Source organism: Amborella trichopoda, chromosome 6, assembly GCF_054954075.1.
Source record: "Amborella trichopoda isolate Santa Cruz 75 chromosome 6, AtrichopodaSantaCruz75HAP2 v2.0, whole genome shotgun sequence".
In the NCBI taxonomy this organism is placed as follows: Eukaryota; Viridiplantae; Streptophyta; class Magnoliopsida; order Amborellales; family Amborellaceae; genus Amborella; species Amborella trichopoda.
The window spans coordinates 7,843,799-7,859,367 of record NC_142341.1 but is presented as its reverse complement, the minus strand read 5'-3'; the positions used below and the strand labels follow the sequence as shown (position 1 = coordinate 7,859,367).

Genomic DNA, 15,569 nt, shown 5'->3' with positions numbered 1-15,569 from the left:
TAGAAACCACACCCAAAAGAAATTGACTTGTTCACTAATGTTTCCATTCACATCATCATCCAAAAATTAAAAGAGTAGTGTCAATGACATGGTATGGAGTCCTATCCCCATTAATGATTTTACGACCATCATATGAAGTATGCCCATGAACAAAGAGATCATTTATCTTTTGTAAATGGAGGTCACAATCATACATGTCCCTTAAATTTCAAATGGGTAGTTATAAGAATGTCATTGAATACACACAAAGTTTAAAAAAAAAGTTATCAGATTTTATTACTCACCCAAAATCATCCAATTTGAAATTTAATTAGTAATCACCAGCTTGTGAAAAACTATAAAAGAGGAAGGGCTTCCAATCACTACAAAAGACAGCAGCCTTGTATGTCGACAAACGCCCTCTTATCACATGCAAATAACTTGATCTTACTCCATATTTCTCAGTTTTCCTTGAATATCCTGTTCATATATGGAGAGGAATTTTATGCGCGGGGGACGCACTCCTACATTTGCATCTCCCCGACGCATCATACATCCATCTCAAAAAATGGAGATAAAATGGTGGACCTTCAAAAAATATAAAAATCAGCGGCCCCTTAAATTTTCTTCAAAAAAACTCAGCCTTCAAAATTATTTATTTATCAATTTATTTATTTATTTTACATATTAATGATCTTCATGTTAGAGATTTTATATATCTAAAAAATTAAGTCTAAAATTCATCTAAAAAATAGATCATAAAGAGAGGATCCATATCAACATATACATCCTAGGACTCATAAATATCGTATCCTTCATCTATTTTTCAGTAATATCTCTATACAAAAAAAGAAAAAATAGAAGTCATGATAGTATGGTGAATGTTATCATATTCGCTTCAGAGCTTTTTTTGGTTTGGTCAGAAAAAAGAAGCAATTCGGTTCTTCGGCCGATTTGGGAGAAGACTTCTGACTTTTTAAATAAATAAATACATATATATATATATATATATACATATACATATATATATATATATATATATATATATATATATTTACATATATATATATATATACATATATATATATATATATATATATATATATATATATATATATGTATATATATATATATATATATGTATATATATATATATATATATATATATATATATATATATATATATATATATATATATATATATATATATATATATATATATATATATATATATACACGTTTATATAGATTTTTCTTTGCTTTGGCCGAATTGGCCTAAAGCACACCTAAATCCAGCCGAAGCAACCTGAATCTGACTGAAGCGATAGCACCAAGCTTCGCTTCCCTTTGATTTAAGCTTAAAATCCGAAGGCTTCAGCCTCTTCGGCCGAAGCCAAGTGTTGACAACATTGATCATACTATGGATGTCTTATTCCTGTGAACAATTTCACATCATGCAAAAGTATGCTCCTGATTGAAGAAGCATCATATTCTTCTAATCTAGTATAAAGGAGGATGGGATTGTATGGCAAAAGGAATTGTATACAATGTGACCATTTACCTTTTATACAAGGTGGTCGCAATTCTTAAGAACCATTTGATGTGAATTTGAGAGCTTGGATGTGTCACAAAGTTTGAGTTTCGTCAATGAAATAATTGCGGCTGCCCAATTTTACATCCAATGATCAAGATTAATGATCAAGATTAATGTGACCACCATGTATCAAAGGTAAATGGTCTCATTCTATAATTTTCCATAATTAAAATTATAAAATAAACGTATGGAATGGGCTCTAGGCAGAGGCGTCAGTGTGGAGCACACCACAATATTGACATCTATAGTTTCATTCTCGCTAGGTCCCAAGGTAACATTAAAAAAAATTATATATATGTGTGTGCACCTTGAAAGAAAGACCTATGTAATCTTTTGCCTAGAAAATACAATTAAACTATTATGATGAGAAGTGGACCCATATGGTTCAAGAATTCATTCAACGATCAAGGGGTATTCTACCTTCAACTGTGGACTACATACCACATTTGCTTTATCGAACCGACTCAGTGTTTCTCATGACCCACAATCCAAGCAAGGACTCATTAGCGAGTTACCAAAGTCTGGTCGATGAGCCAAGGAGTCACAATCTCAGTCTGTGGATTACAGGTCCACCCCTGGAGACAAGTCAAGGTCACTACAATTTGATGTGACTACAGCTCTATGGCGCATAGGGGTATCTCTTGCACATGCATATGCTTCACCCAAAGGTGAATATCTAGCGTTCCTGAACGATCTATCTATATGCATGCCATGTAATGGAACAAGGATGAGGTTTTGGCCCGCGTCTCTGTAGGCCTACCATCACACATAAGGGTCATACTGACGCTCAACTCACTCATCTAGGTATAAGCTCTGACATCATCAAGGGCTAACCCAAAAACCCTTCTTGGTTTATTTTTTATGCTTCCAACCGACTAGCCTAGATCGTCAAACACAACTCGTTATCTGTAAATATCATTTGCTTAGTATGGTCTTCGAGGGACCACACTCCCATTAAATTTATGTTCTACTATAATAAATGTTTTTCATTACACACTTATAAGGCCTTTAAAGGCCACATAAACCCAACATCTTCCACTTGGCCTTTGAAGGCCTTACATTCTCTCTTCCTCACTTTCTCTCATGTTGGGTCATGTAAATTTCTTCTTCTAAATCCCTATTTAGAAAGATTGTTTTAACATCCATTTGATGAACCTCAAAGTCAAAATGGGCTACTACAGTTATAAGGATTCGAATAGATGGAAATTTGGCAATAGGGGAAAACGTTTCCTCATAATCTATCCCTTCTTTCTAGGTGAAACCCTTTGCAACCAACCTAGCTTTGTATTTTTCTATTTTCCCTTTAGAGTTGAACTTTTTCTTGAAAATCCACATACAACCAATGGCCTTACTTTTTTCAAATAAGGGTACTAATTCTCATGCATTGTTTTGGTTAATGGAAGCATACGCATCTTTCATGGCTTCTACCCAATATTCCCTCTCAAGACAGGTCAAGGCTTCACGGTGAGTTCTAGGTTCTGAATCTGGATCTTCCCCAATCTTATCAAAACGTTCTCCAAGGTAGACAAAATGTTCTAAGTAAAAAGATGGTCTACTGACTCGGTTACTTCGTCTTGATTCAGGTAAAGGTTCACTTTCTTTACGGAGTTCAGAAACAGGTTAGATTGGTTTAGAAGTTTCAGGTTCAAAGTCTCGAACTACATCCTTGTTTTTTGCCTCCTCATAAAAGTTGGTTTGTTTTCTATTGACCCTTCTTCAAAGAAGTAAGCATCGCGGCTTTCAACAACCGTATCAGTTTTAAAATTGTAGAATCGATACCCCTTACCATGATCTGGGTAACCAATGAAAATAGATTTGATAGTTTTGGATTGCAATTTGGTTCTAATTTGATGTGAGATAAGGATATGGGCGGAGCAACCCCAAACTTTCAGGTGTTCTAGGCAAGGAGTACATCTTGTGAAAATTTTATGAGGAGTAAGTGGGTCAGCTTTTGTGGGAGTCCGGTTAAGGATGTAACATGCTGTTAATACGGCTTCTCCCCAAAACTCCCATGAGAGATTTGCATCCCCATCATACTCGTTACCATTTACACTAAGGTCATATTCTTTCTCTCAGCTACTCCATTTTGTTCAGGAGTGTAAGGCATGATGCACTAATGGATGATCCCATTTTCAATGCACAATTCTTTGAAAATGTTAGATGAATATTCTCCTTTCTATCGGCTCTAAAGACTTTAATTTTCAGGTTGGTTTGATTCTCTACTTGGGCTTCATATTCTTTGAATTTTTCTAGGGCTTCTGATTTTACATGAATAAGGTACACATGGCCATATCGTGAGTGGTCATCTATAGAAGAGATAAAATATCTTTTTCCACTTTTGGTGGTCACATTCATAGGTCCACATATGTCACTATGAATGATTTTCAATACGCTGGTAGCTCTTTTTGCCCTGGTGGTATTTTTTCTTAATAGTTTTTTTTGCACACAAGACTCGCACACTTTCGATAAATCTCCCTTATAATTATGAAGAATCCCGTCTCTTTTTAATCTTTCCATTCGTTTGATATTAATGCATCCTAACCTCATATGCCATAGGGTAGCATCTAATTCATTACGGGACTAGACATAGGTAACATTCTTTTATATTTCAACGGTAAATAGCCCGTCCACAAGTCATCCAGTCATGATCACATCTTTCTCCTTCTTGACCACCAATTTCTCCCCAATGAAAGTGGTTATGAGTCCAGCCATAGACATCTTAGGAATTGAAACCAAATACTATCATATCAGGAGCATAAAGTGCTTGTTTCAGGATCAAGGTACTCCCACTATTTAGTTTCACCTCAAAATCTTCAACTCCAAGTACATTAGTCTTCTGATTTCCTCCCATATAAATAAGCTGTTGTCATGGCGCCATGTGAGTGAAAGAACGGTAACCTTCCTTGGTGTTTGTGACATGAGCCGTAGCCCCCGTCAAGACACTAAGAAGCTTCCTTGGGGTCAACTAGCATGGACTTGAAAACCACACATGCCAATTCCTTGTTAGTTCCACTAGATTTGTTGGACCGACAATTATTGGCTATGTGGCCCACCTTCTTGCAAATAAAACAAGTTAGAGTCTCTCTATTTGCTCCCTTATTTTCAAAATCTCTTCTCTTAAAATATCTTTTCTTCTCAAAAGTATTTCTTCCCTTTCCTTTCTTAAATTTAAAAGATGGTTGATATTTTACCATATGCACAGCATCCCTTGGGGTTTGCCTTGAACTCCTCATTTCTTCTTCAGATTTAATGGTCGTGATGAGTTCCTCCAATTTTAGGGCCTTTCTTCTAGCAGAGATGGAAGATACGAATGTCTCCCATGAATTAAGAAGAGAATTCATTAAATGATAGATTCATTCGGCTTCTTGACTATATCTTCCAAATCTCTTACTAGCGCATAAAACACTTGCGCATGATCTACAAACTTGGTACCTTCTACCATTTTTAAATCATTGTACCTTCTCATAACCATAGTTTGCTTCATGAGAGAGGGTTCATCATACTCTATTTCAAGTTTATCAAAAATCTCACTTGCAATATAGATTGACTCGTACTCAAAAGCATACGAGTCAGTCATGGCACATAAAATAATTTGTTTGCATCTCAAGTTCCTCCTCTTCCAGTTGGCGTACTCATTTTTTATTATTTGAGATGAGTCGTCAGTTGGACGATGAGATCGGTCATTAAAGAGTACCTCATACAAGTTTTCTTCATAGAGCACAAATTTGATTTTTCTTTTCCACGAAGCAAAGTTGGTCCCATCAAACCTTTCGATTTTCAGGATTTCAGAGATGAAGGTACGAGCAGCCATTATTTTATATTCTCAAAAAAAAATAAGAAAAGACTCCTAATGCCAATCAAGTAAAATTAGATCTGATATCAATGAAAGAAAGCGCTATGTAATCTTTTCTCGAGGAAATGCAATTAAATTTATATGATGGAAAGTGGATCTATATGGTTCAGAAATTCAATCAACGATCACGGGGTACTCCACCTTCAACTGTGGACTACAGACCACACTTGTTTTATCTAACCAACTCAGTGTTTCCCATGACCCACAGTTCAAATAGGGGCTCATTAGTGGGTTACCAAAGTCTGGTAGATGAGCCAAAGAGTCGCAATCCTAGTTTGTGGATTACAGGTCTTCCCCTAGAGACAAGTCAAGGTCACCACGACCTGATGCGACCACAGCTCTATGGCGCATAGGGGTATCTCTCGCACGTGCTTATGCTTCACCCAAAAGTGGATATCTAGCTTTTCCGAACGATCTATCTATATGCATACCGTGTGATGGAACAAGGATGAGGTTTTGGCCACCATCTCTGTAAGCCTACCATCACACATACAATCTCTCGGCTCACTCATCTAGGCATAGGCTCTGACATCATCAAGGGTTAACCCAAAAACCCTTATCGATTTATTTTTTATGCCCAGGTACTTTGGGTTCTCCAACCGACTAGCTTAGATCGTCAAGCACAGTCCATTATCCTCAAATATCATTTGCTTAGTATGGTCTTCGAGGGACCACACTCCCACTGAATTTATGTTCTACTATAGTAAATATTTTTCATTACACACTTATAAGGCCTTTAAAGGCCACATAAACCCAACACACCTTTGGCGGGAGGATGGGACTAACTGACCTAGAACCAGACTCGACCAATGAAACTATGAAGTCGATACTTATCTATTTGGACCCAACTAGTTCAGGAGAGGATCCAAATCCCCAAACTAAAGCTAGCAACATACTGGGTGCCCTAGCCCTGCCGGTTCCTAAAAACTATGTCAAGAAACTATAAAGTCGTACTTATGTGCTTAGACCTAACTAGTTCCAAGAGAGGAACCCAGACCATAGACCCAATGAGTCGGGTCACTAAACCCGGCTTGATAAGGCTGTCCTTGAAAAGTTATTTCTTAAAACGGGCAGGGGCCTAAAATCCCCACCTATCTACCAAAAAAAAAAACCAATCTGCTCAATAGTAGAACGTGAAAGCTCCATTATGAGCTCATTAGTTTTAACTTTGAGTGAGAGTGCTTTGAAAAACGTGGATATTTTGCAGTTTGTAAGGGCAATTTTCAAACTTAGAGAAAATGTTAAAGGTTTCATCACACATTGCGTTGAACAAGTTTCTCCATGGAACACTGGAGTTTCTACAAGGCCTGAGCCGAAAAAAAGGTGATGCCCCACCTCAAAACTTTGTTCAAAACATACTTCGAGCATGAGAAATCTCTATCATGGGTCTAAAATCAATTTTCACTACTGATTGTGAAATTTGGAGCTTAAAAAATGGAGGGATCTTGCAGATCTATGAACATTTATTTTTAGGATAAAATGAAAAGCCTAAATAGTGTGTTACAATATATACTATTTTTAAGGCTTAATATCCTAATTTTTTTACAACCAAATGATCAAGGCCAAGATTATCGATTTTGAAGGTTTTCTGACAAAAATTGGAATTTTAAATAAGTTTTGAGATTAAGCTTTACTTATTTTGATAGGGTTGCAGACCTATCAAAACATTTTCCCTATGGATTTGCCTATGCCAACTTTTGAAATATACACTCTTTTCATTCTAATGAACAATCACAAAAAAAGAAAAAATTCAAAACACAACCTAGAAAGTATTTTTTTATCCCAATTAACATAGGCTGTTCATTTTGGTGAGATGCTTAGATCTAGGCCTTAGAAGGATTTCTTCATTTCCAATTTTTTTGGATGATTTTATTATCATTAGATGAACAATGCTAAAAATTAAAAATGATTTTGAGTCTATAAAGGCTAAGATCTTGAAATTCACAAAATGAATGGTCCAAATTGAACTCTTTGTTTTTTGGAGATTGATTATTGAGATGAAGAGAGAGTGTGTGCAAAATTTGAGGTCATACAAATACCACAAACATGGTTTTCTAGAAGTGTCGTTGCATTATACTATGATACAACCATTACATTAAATCATTGCTCATATATATATATAAATATATATATATAAAAATTTTTTTTTTTTTTTGGGTGCGGTTTATATAGAGTCTAGGCTCTAAAACAATCAAATTAAAGCCTACCTTCAAATGGTGTCGAGAAATGTTATTTAATACTGGGAATCTTTGTGATAGCCTTAATATATATTTTCACCTTTATTTATAAATTTTAAATCTTAAAAAATGGTGTATATCGACAGATCTATGAAAATCTTGAAAATTGATAGTTTAAAAATGAGTTACAAAATACACTATTTCCAAAATTTGAAATACAATTTTTTCTTATGTCCGTGCATCTTGATTTTGAGATAAATCAATTTGAAGATATTTGAGCATCAAAACAACCTCTTCTAGTGAAATTTTTTAGGTAGGTTCTAATTTGATTGTTTAGGGCCTTGGCACTATATAGGAAGACACTACAAAACGCCTATAAGTGAAGTTCTACAGTACTTCACTAATACCTCATCACCGTCCAAAGTTAATCATATTGTCACAGTTGTCCGGTAGTATTTGAATTTTTATAATTATTGTACTAATCATATTTATCTAAAATTTGAAGTGTGTGTACATATGACCAAATTACACCTAAATAAAATATTAAAAAATAATATATAAGGGATTTAGGGAAAGTGAGGCCTGAACCCATGCTATCCCAAAAACTAGTTTCATTCCGACTAATTTCCACCCAAATCAACGATTTGAATTGGAAATTGCCAGGTTTTAAAACACTAATACTCAAGATGCGCATTTAGCTATATGGTGCACCACAATGGACTTTGTGTGTTCCATGTAACTCAGAGTATCCACCTTCAATTCTGATAATGAATGGTGCAAATATATGCAGTTACTATTATTACGTCTGTCTAAATATATTGGTATTTTTTGACGCCAATATCTCACTAAATAGATTATTAGAGTCTTGGGATTTTCAAATAATAGTATTCCACTAAATGAATTACCAGTATTGGTATTTTCAAACACTAATAACTCCCTAAATCACCATGTTAAACGTTTGAATTCCACTATGTCGATGGCGTTTAATTTTCAAAAGATAACGGTGATTTCAAATACCAATATTTCACTTTAAACACTTATATGAAATTTGTATGTTTTCACGCCATCTCATTAAACAATTCACTCGCGAAACATTGGAATCTATGTAAGTGAATGTCTTGTGAAGTGTTTAAAGAGCAATATTGGTATTTGAAAGTTCTGGTTTATCACATAAGTGTTTTTTAAAAAACTACTTTAATTTTGATGAAGGGGCAAAATTAGAAATTACTTATCAAATATTTGACTCATATGATTGCTCCTTTGTTTGCATGTTACATTCTAATTTCCTAGGGATTAATGGATTCCTTGCAGTTATTTTTTCTCATTAGCATACCTGTTACAGTAAGCATGAGCACAAAATCACAACCTATAGTAGTTATTATTATTTTTGACAAAATAATAATGTTTAACTCTAGAAGTCGATAGAAATAGAACTCTAAACGTTATGGCACCTACTCACCTTTACAACTTCGGCCATTCTTGTGCTATAGTTTATTTGAAAGCCTACAATTGAAAATTCGGACTCAGGTTATGATTAATTAGGGAGGCTTCTTTGCAGAACCCAGGTCTAACAGGAGTTGATGGTGTCAACAGAGATTGCAATGGTGTGTTTGTTGCAGCGTCTGCAGCCTAGGACGGGCATCTTCAAGGCGTGACCTCTTGCTCCGATCTCCCCTACACCTAGGATGTTGTCTGCACCATGAGCCAGTATCGAACATGATTCCAACTGCAGCTGGGCCGAGTCTCGATAGTCATTTAGAAAATTTTAGCTCCTTCAAAACATTAGGCAAATGTTTACCACTGGTAAGGCTTTAACGATGAAAATGATCAATTGAAACGTTTTTCAATTTCATAACACTCTTTTCGGACTGTATTTTAGAGGTGCACCAACCTTAGATAAATTTTCCTCTTTAAATATTGCCCTCACTATTTCATATGCTACACTCACAACCCACTTTTTTTGGATATTTTGATTTTATTTTTTTATTTATAAAATTAATCTTGAATTTTGAATGTCTATGCTTCTCACCAATCCACACTTATAGAAAATATAAAATTAGTAACTCTAAATAAATAAAAAACTAAAATAACTAAAATGCCCCTACAGTTTGTACATATATTTAGGTCATTTTATCTTAGTTTAATTATTTTTTAGAGATGCTTTATGGTAATAAAAAACACAAAAATTTGATCTCAATATGTTATATAGAAAAAAAGACAAAACTGAAATACTAGACGAGCTCCTAAAAAGGCAGAACATAAACAAAAATATGGAATATTGGAGCTAATTTTAAATTTCTAAAGAAAGTAATCTAAGTTTCCCTTAATATTTTTACCATGCGTACATAGAAAATACTTACAAATACTTACAAGTGAATTTCTACAGCATTTTGCTCATGGCTTATCACTATCCAAAGTCTATCTTGGTCACTGTTATCTAATAATATTTGAAATTTAAGAATTTTTCTACAAATCATCTTCATTTGAATTTTGGAGCATGTGAACATCAATCCAACTCACATATAAATGAAGTATTTCTAAAAAAAATAAAAAATGTTTAAATACTCATGAAAATTTTATATGGAAAATTTGGTCATTTTTATTCTTTTGTATTTTATTTAGGAACGACCCACTAAGGGGCACACACCAAAAAAATTTAGGTTAACGTAATTTGTAGATAATTTATTAAGATTTAAACATTGTCAAACAATTTTTGATAGACTTTTATATCCATCACCTCTAGCAAAATAATCAACCAAAACAATTGCATGGCATCAAAGATAAGAAATATAGAGGATCATAAAATAAATTAAAAAATTTATGAATCCACAACATTAAAATACCATAAAAACCATTGAAAATATCTATGTAACCATAAGAAGAAGCCAATAAATCTACTAATTCCTAAATACTAACAATAAATCGATTGAATTCAAATAAATAGATGAGCCATGAGTGGCTAATTAAAAGAAGAAACAAATAAGCAAAATAAAGAAGCCTATAAATCCACTAACATGACCCCTGAACGAGCCAAGCTTAATCAACTTGGGGAAGTCCTGAGTCCCAAAACGGATTTTCATATTGAGGTTACATAGTTTTTACATCTTACACCAAGCACTCACCATAACTTCGTAAGAGTTTGAACCAGCAACATGAGGGGTAAAGATAAGGATTAATCTTCTCTGAGGTTAATCAAAAAAAAAAAAAAAGACAAATCAAAATTGAACAACTGGGAAAGAAAAAAAAAAAGAAAAATCAACTATAAATGCTCTTTGTAGATTTATGATTAATCTTCTCTGAGCTTAATCAGAAAAAAAATAGACAAATCAAAAATAAAATATTTTTTTGTAGATTTGGGGTTATGGGAGTAACCCTAAAAAAAAATAAAAGAAACTCAATGTATTCGTAGCTTCAACACAATAACGGGGAAGATAAAGGCAAGAAATCAATACCTGATGAAGGCAAGAAACCCTCGAGTGAGGAGAATGATCTTCAATGAGAGGCACAGAGAAAGAGGGACGTAGGGTGACGTTGGAGAGGCAAGAGAGGGAAAACAAAATAAGAAGGATGATGTGAGTGCGTGAATTGATGGAAAATATATATATATATATATATATATATATATATATTCTTGCGGTGTGTGATCCCCGCGATCACCATTGTTGAGGGATAAGGACTTCTCACACCTTAAAATACAATCTAACAGAACTTAGAACTACAAGAGTGGGTTGGATGTTGGGATGCCCTCTCACTTAAGTTCCAATCGTCAAACGTGCCCTAAACGTTGGGCATTATGAAGGATTAGCAGGCAATGGAAGAGAGGATATACATTAATGAGATGGAAACACAAATTGATGAGCTACTACTTGGTGGTCCAAGTGATTTCCATTATTAGCGATAGTTAAGATTATATCTACCAAGAAAGAAGTTATGTTTATTGATTAAATCCTCCCATGCATATGACAAGGTGTTATCACAAACTTCAAATAAAGCATGAAAGAGAAGATTGTGCTAGTTCTGGTGGGAACTATTGATTTTTTTGTTCTTTTGGTTGCAGTTCACAAATAGTATCATGCTGATGTTACTGGATTAATATTGCCTGTGGCAAATGGGGATCTGCAACCTATTTCTACTGTGGTTTTTTTCATTTATGATAGAATAACTCTGTTGTTTTTGCATTAATTCTAAACTACCGTTGAATAAAATGCTCGTAGTTTTGCATCCTCCATAAAGTTTGCTTTTTTTTTTTTTTTTCTTTTAAAGTTAAACCTACCTCCATCAAATTCCTGAAAGGATGATATCTTCCATGAAGTAGTAGGATTTGTATAATAACCCACCTACCAACTCCTTCATTGACAGGTCTCAGCAACCGAAGGACCCACCTTCCCTGCACAAGATGGGTCCACGAAGGGCATTTATGTCGCCCCACCAAAAGCTGGTGGGGTTGGAAAGGCTGGAACTGAAATGAGGAGGAGAAACGAAGAGAATTCAATAAGAGTCGGTAACCTTTCGGAGGACACAAGGGCAGTGGTAGTGGCAGTATTAGTATTAGTATTAGTATGAATGGGGCAGTGGCAATAGGATTTGAACCCAATAAGGAAAAATTACAAAAAAAACCCGAAGACTACACTATTTGTGCAACTTACTCTCAATCTAACTTTTTTTCTCAGTTTTTTTCCTATAACAAATTTTTTATGCAAACAACCCCCAACCTAAATAAAATAAAATAAAAAGACTAAACTACCCTTAATACTATTGCACACGCCTCTCTCTCACACGTCTCTCTCTCCGTTAGTAGAACCTGTGCGACACAGCGTTTCGGTAGTAGCCAATGGCGCTCCAGCAATACCGCTTCGACAGTTGCAAAGGATGCTCCGGCAATAGAACTTGTGAGACACATCTCTCTGACAGTGGCAAAAGGCGCTCCGGCAGTAGAACTTGTGAGGCGTCAAATCACACAAAATTGATTTTTTTATATGGGAACGGCATTTTCATCTAAAAAAAGTACTTTTTATTTTGGGGGAATTTTGCATAGAAAGCTTATTGTGGGAAAAAAAATGAGAGAAAAGGTTTCGATGGGGGTAAGTTGTATAGATAATATCTTTTGAGGAGTTTTTTGTAATTTTCCCTAGTAATAATCTAATGCTTGTCTTTCTTTTTTTTCATTTTTATTTTGTAACATTTGGAACAATATTGTTAACAGGGGTCATTACTGTCCATCCCAGCGACTGGACGGTGATGGAAGGGGATAAGACCTCCAGATTAATGACTTGCTTTGTGGGACTAGCATTCCCCCATCACTTTCCAACTCATTGTCCATCCCAGCTACTGGACAGTGATGAAAGGGTGAAGACGACGACAACGAGTTTTTATCATAACATGTAATTTTTTGTGTAACTGGTCGCTGTCGTTGGGATGGAGGGGGGGAATGTTTAAGGTTAGGTATTAGACGGTGATGGAAGGGGATAAGACATTCTATTAAGGTCGCAACCTTAAATAATCCAATTAAGTGATAGCGCTAAATTTTATCATAACATGTAATTTTGGTATAAAGAGTTTTTAGGATTATCTGAAAGGTATTTTTGTATCTAATTATAACATTTTAAACTTACAAATGGTTAAAACCAGGTAGATCTATAAACGCATGAAAATCTTGAAAATGGACTGTCTAGATAATATGTAGCAAAATGCACTATTTATGAGATTAAATATTTTTTTTTTTTTTTTTCAACATTAAAGAACATTCTCAGATGTCAAAAGCTAAGGTGTACTTCGACTCAAGCGCATGGGCGTGGGACTCGGACACCAAGTCCAGCGCCACTTCACGCCGAAAGTCGGGAGCATCGACCGGCCATCTAGAGGGACAGCGTGCTGCCAATTTACTTACAAAATGGAAGCCATGCCAATTTACTTACAAAATGAAAATGAAAGGAAGGTCATAGAATATGTTAACCCCAATCATGTTAAGAAACCAACCCATATTTAGTCTAACAAATAAAAACCTTTTAAGGCAAAAGACATAATCTTACAACAATGAATGGAACCTTTTGGTGGATGGAATCCCCATATTCCTCGAAATTTACTCTTTTCCTCGATCTTCAATTTAAATCGCTCTTATATTTGCCCAACTTTAATGGCTTTTGCCCGAGCGAGTTAATATACAGTTTGCTCCCGATGGAAATAAAAGATATGCTGGTCCTGGAGGAGCTTATTGTCCATTTGGTCTCAGGTAGAACTCATATTATGAGTATTTTTAAGACCTTGAATTTCGGGGACATGACCTCTTGAGCCTAGAGACCAACCTTAAATACAGAAGAATTGAAACTTTTGGAGAGCAAGAGTGATGAGGAACTCCAAATTTAATTTCTTTTAAAAATAACCATCTAATGATTCTCATGTAGATCTCAAATTTTCGTATAAAAATATTTCAAAATATCTCTTTTGCCCGAGGGAATTAATGCACACTATGCTTCTACATGAGCATGCCCGTCACGATCATTTGGCAAAACAACAGCCCATGTAAAAATGAGTCCCTTTCTTAAAAATCTATTTTTGAGATGGATTTTTAGACGTAATTTTTAAGGATATGTAATCTCTAATAAGAAATGTTTCTATACTTCTTCTACAGCATAGAAGACATATACTTTCCCTACCATCCCACCGTCCAATTTTGATCAAGACAGTCAATCATCGTTTGATCTTAACTCCAACGTCTCAAAGTATTTTATTTTTAGTTTTTTTTTATACAAATTATATGAATATGAAATTTGGTACTTGTCATCTTCTCATTGGAGCTCACCTATAAAAAAAACATATTAAAAATAAGTTTTTGATAACATATAATGACCAAAATACCCCTTGAATTTTTTAGGGGTATTTTGGTCATTTTATTTTATTGAAAATAATTTTTTTATTTTTTTCGCCAGTGCGTGTTTAATAAAATATTGGACATACAAAATAAGGTGGAAAGATAGTTTATAGAAAAAACATTAAAAATAAAAGTGTAGAGACGTGACATTGTGATTGGGGTAATCTTAGCCCTCCATCAAAAATAGAGGGTTGGATAAGGGGAAGAATGAGAAAAGGCCAACCTTCCGAAAAAATTTCATTCACTTTCAAATATGCAACACGGTATCATGATCGTTTTCATTTTTTTCCACAGCTTTCTTAAACCTGTTACTCAACAATGCATCTCCGTAAACTAACTCGAGGAGGGCCTGTCTGAATACCATGTTCAAGAAAGCCTGTGGAAAGCATGAAAACATCAAATCTTCAATATTCGCAGAGAAATTCTTTCAACTTTGAGTAAAAGAATGAGAAAAGGAGGAGAGATATAATTGGTGATATGGATAGGGTGCATGGAGGCCCTTTTATACATGTTTGGGGCCTCACACGCATGACCGGGTCTTCTCAACCATTCTGCCTCACTTGGCAGTTCGTTAACTACGCCCAAACTAACATCACAATCTTTAAGGAGAGACGTCCATTTGGTGTGGTTTCCTTTTTCAGTTATGGTGATTAGCAGATGTTTAAGGGGCTTGTTTACTTTAGCCAATGTATCAGAACTGTTAAATCACTATATTACACAGAGGAAAAGGTTTGGGGTGGCGTTTGTATAGATCTGAGGCTCTAAACAATCAAAGTAAAGCACACCTTCAAATAGTATCGAGAAATAAGGTTTCAATACTGGAAATCTTTGTGATAGATTTAAAATATATTTTCATATTTAATTATAAAATTTGAAGTTTCAATAACAGTGTAGATTGAACAGATCTTTGAAAATCTTGAAAATTGACGGTCCAAAAATGGGTTACAAGATGCACTATTTTCAAAACTTGAAATCCATTTTTTTCTCTTGTCCATGTATCTTGATGTCGAGATGATCAACTTGAGAGTATTTGGGCATCAAAACAACTTCATCTAGTGAAATTTTTGAGGTGGGCTCTAATTTGATTGTTTAGAGCCT

General features: G+C 34.8%; 1 long non-coding RNA gene across 1 annotated transcript; it reads right to left on the bottom strand.

The window, feature by feature from the left end:
- Window positions 1-8,953: 8,953 nt before the first annotated feature.
- On the bottom strand, window positions 8,954-14,943 carry LOC148781528 (uncharacterized). Its single transcript, XR_016057629.1, has 2 exons — window positions 11,056-14,943; window positions 8,954-9,375 (listed from the first exon to the last, which is right to left on the bottom strand). It is a non-coding gene; the product is annotated as an uncharacterized LOC148781528 (long non-coding RNA).
- Window positions 14,944-15,569: the final 626 nt, after the last annotated feature.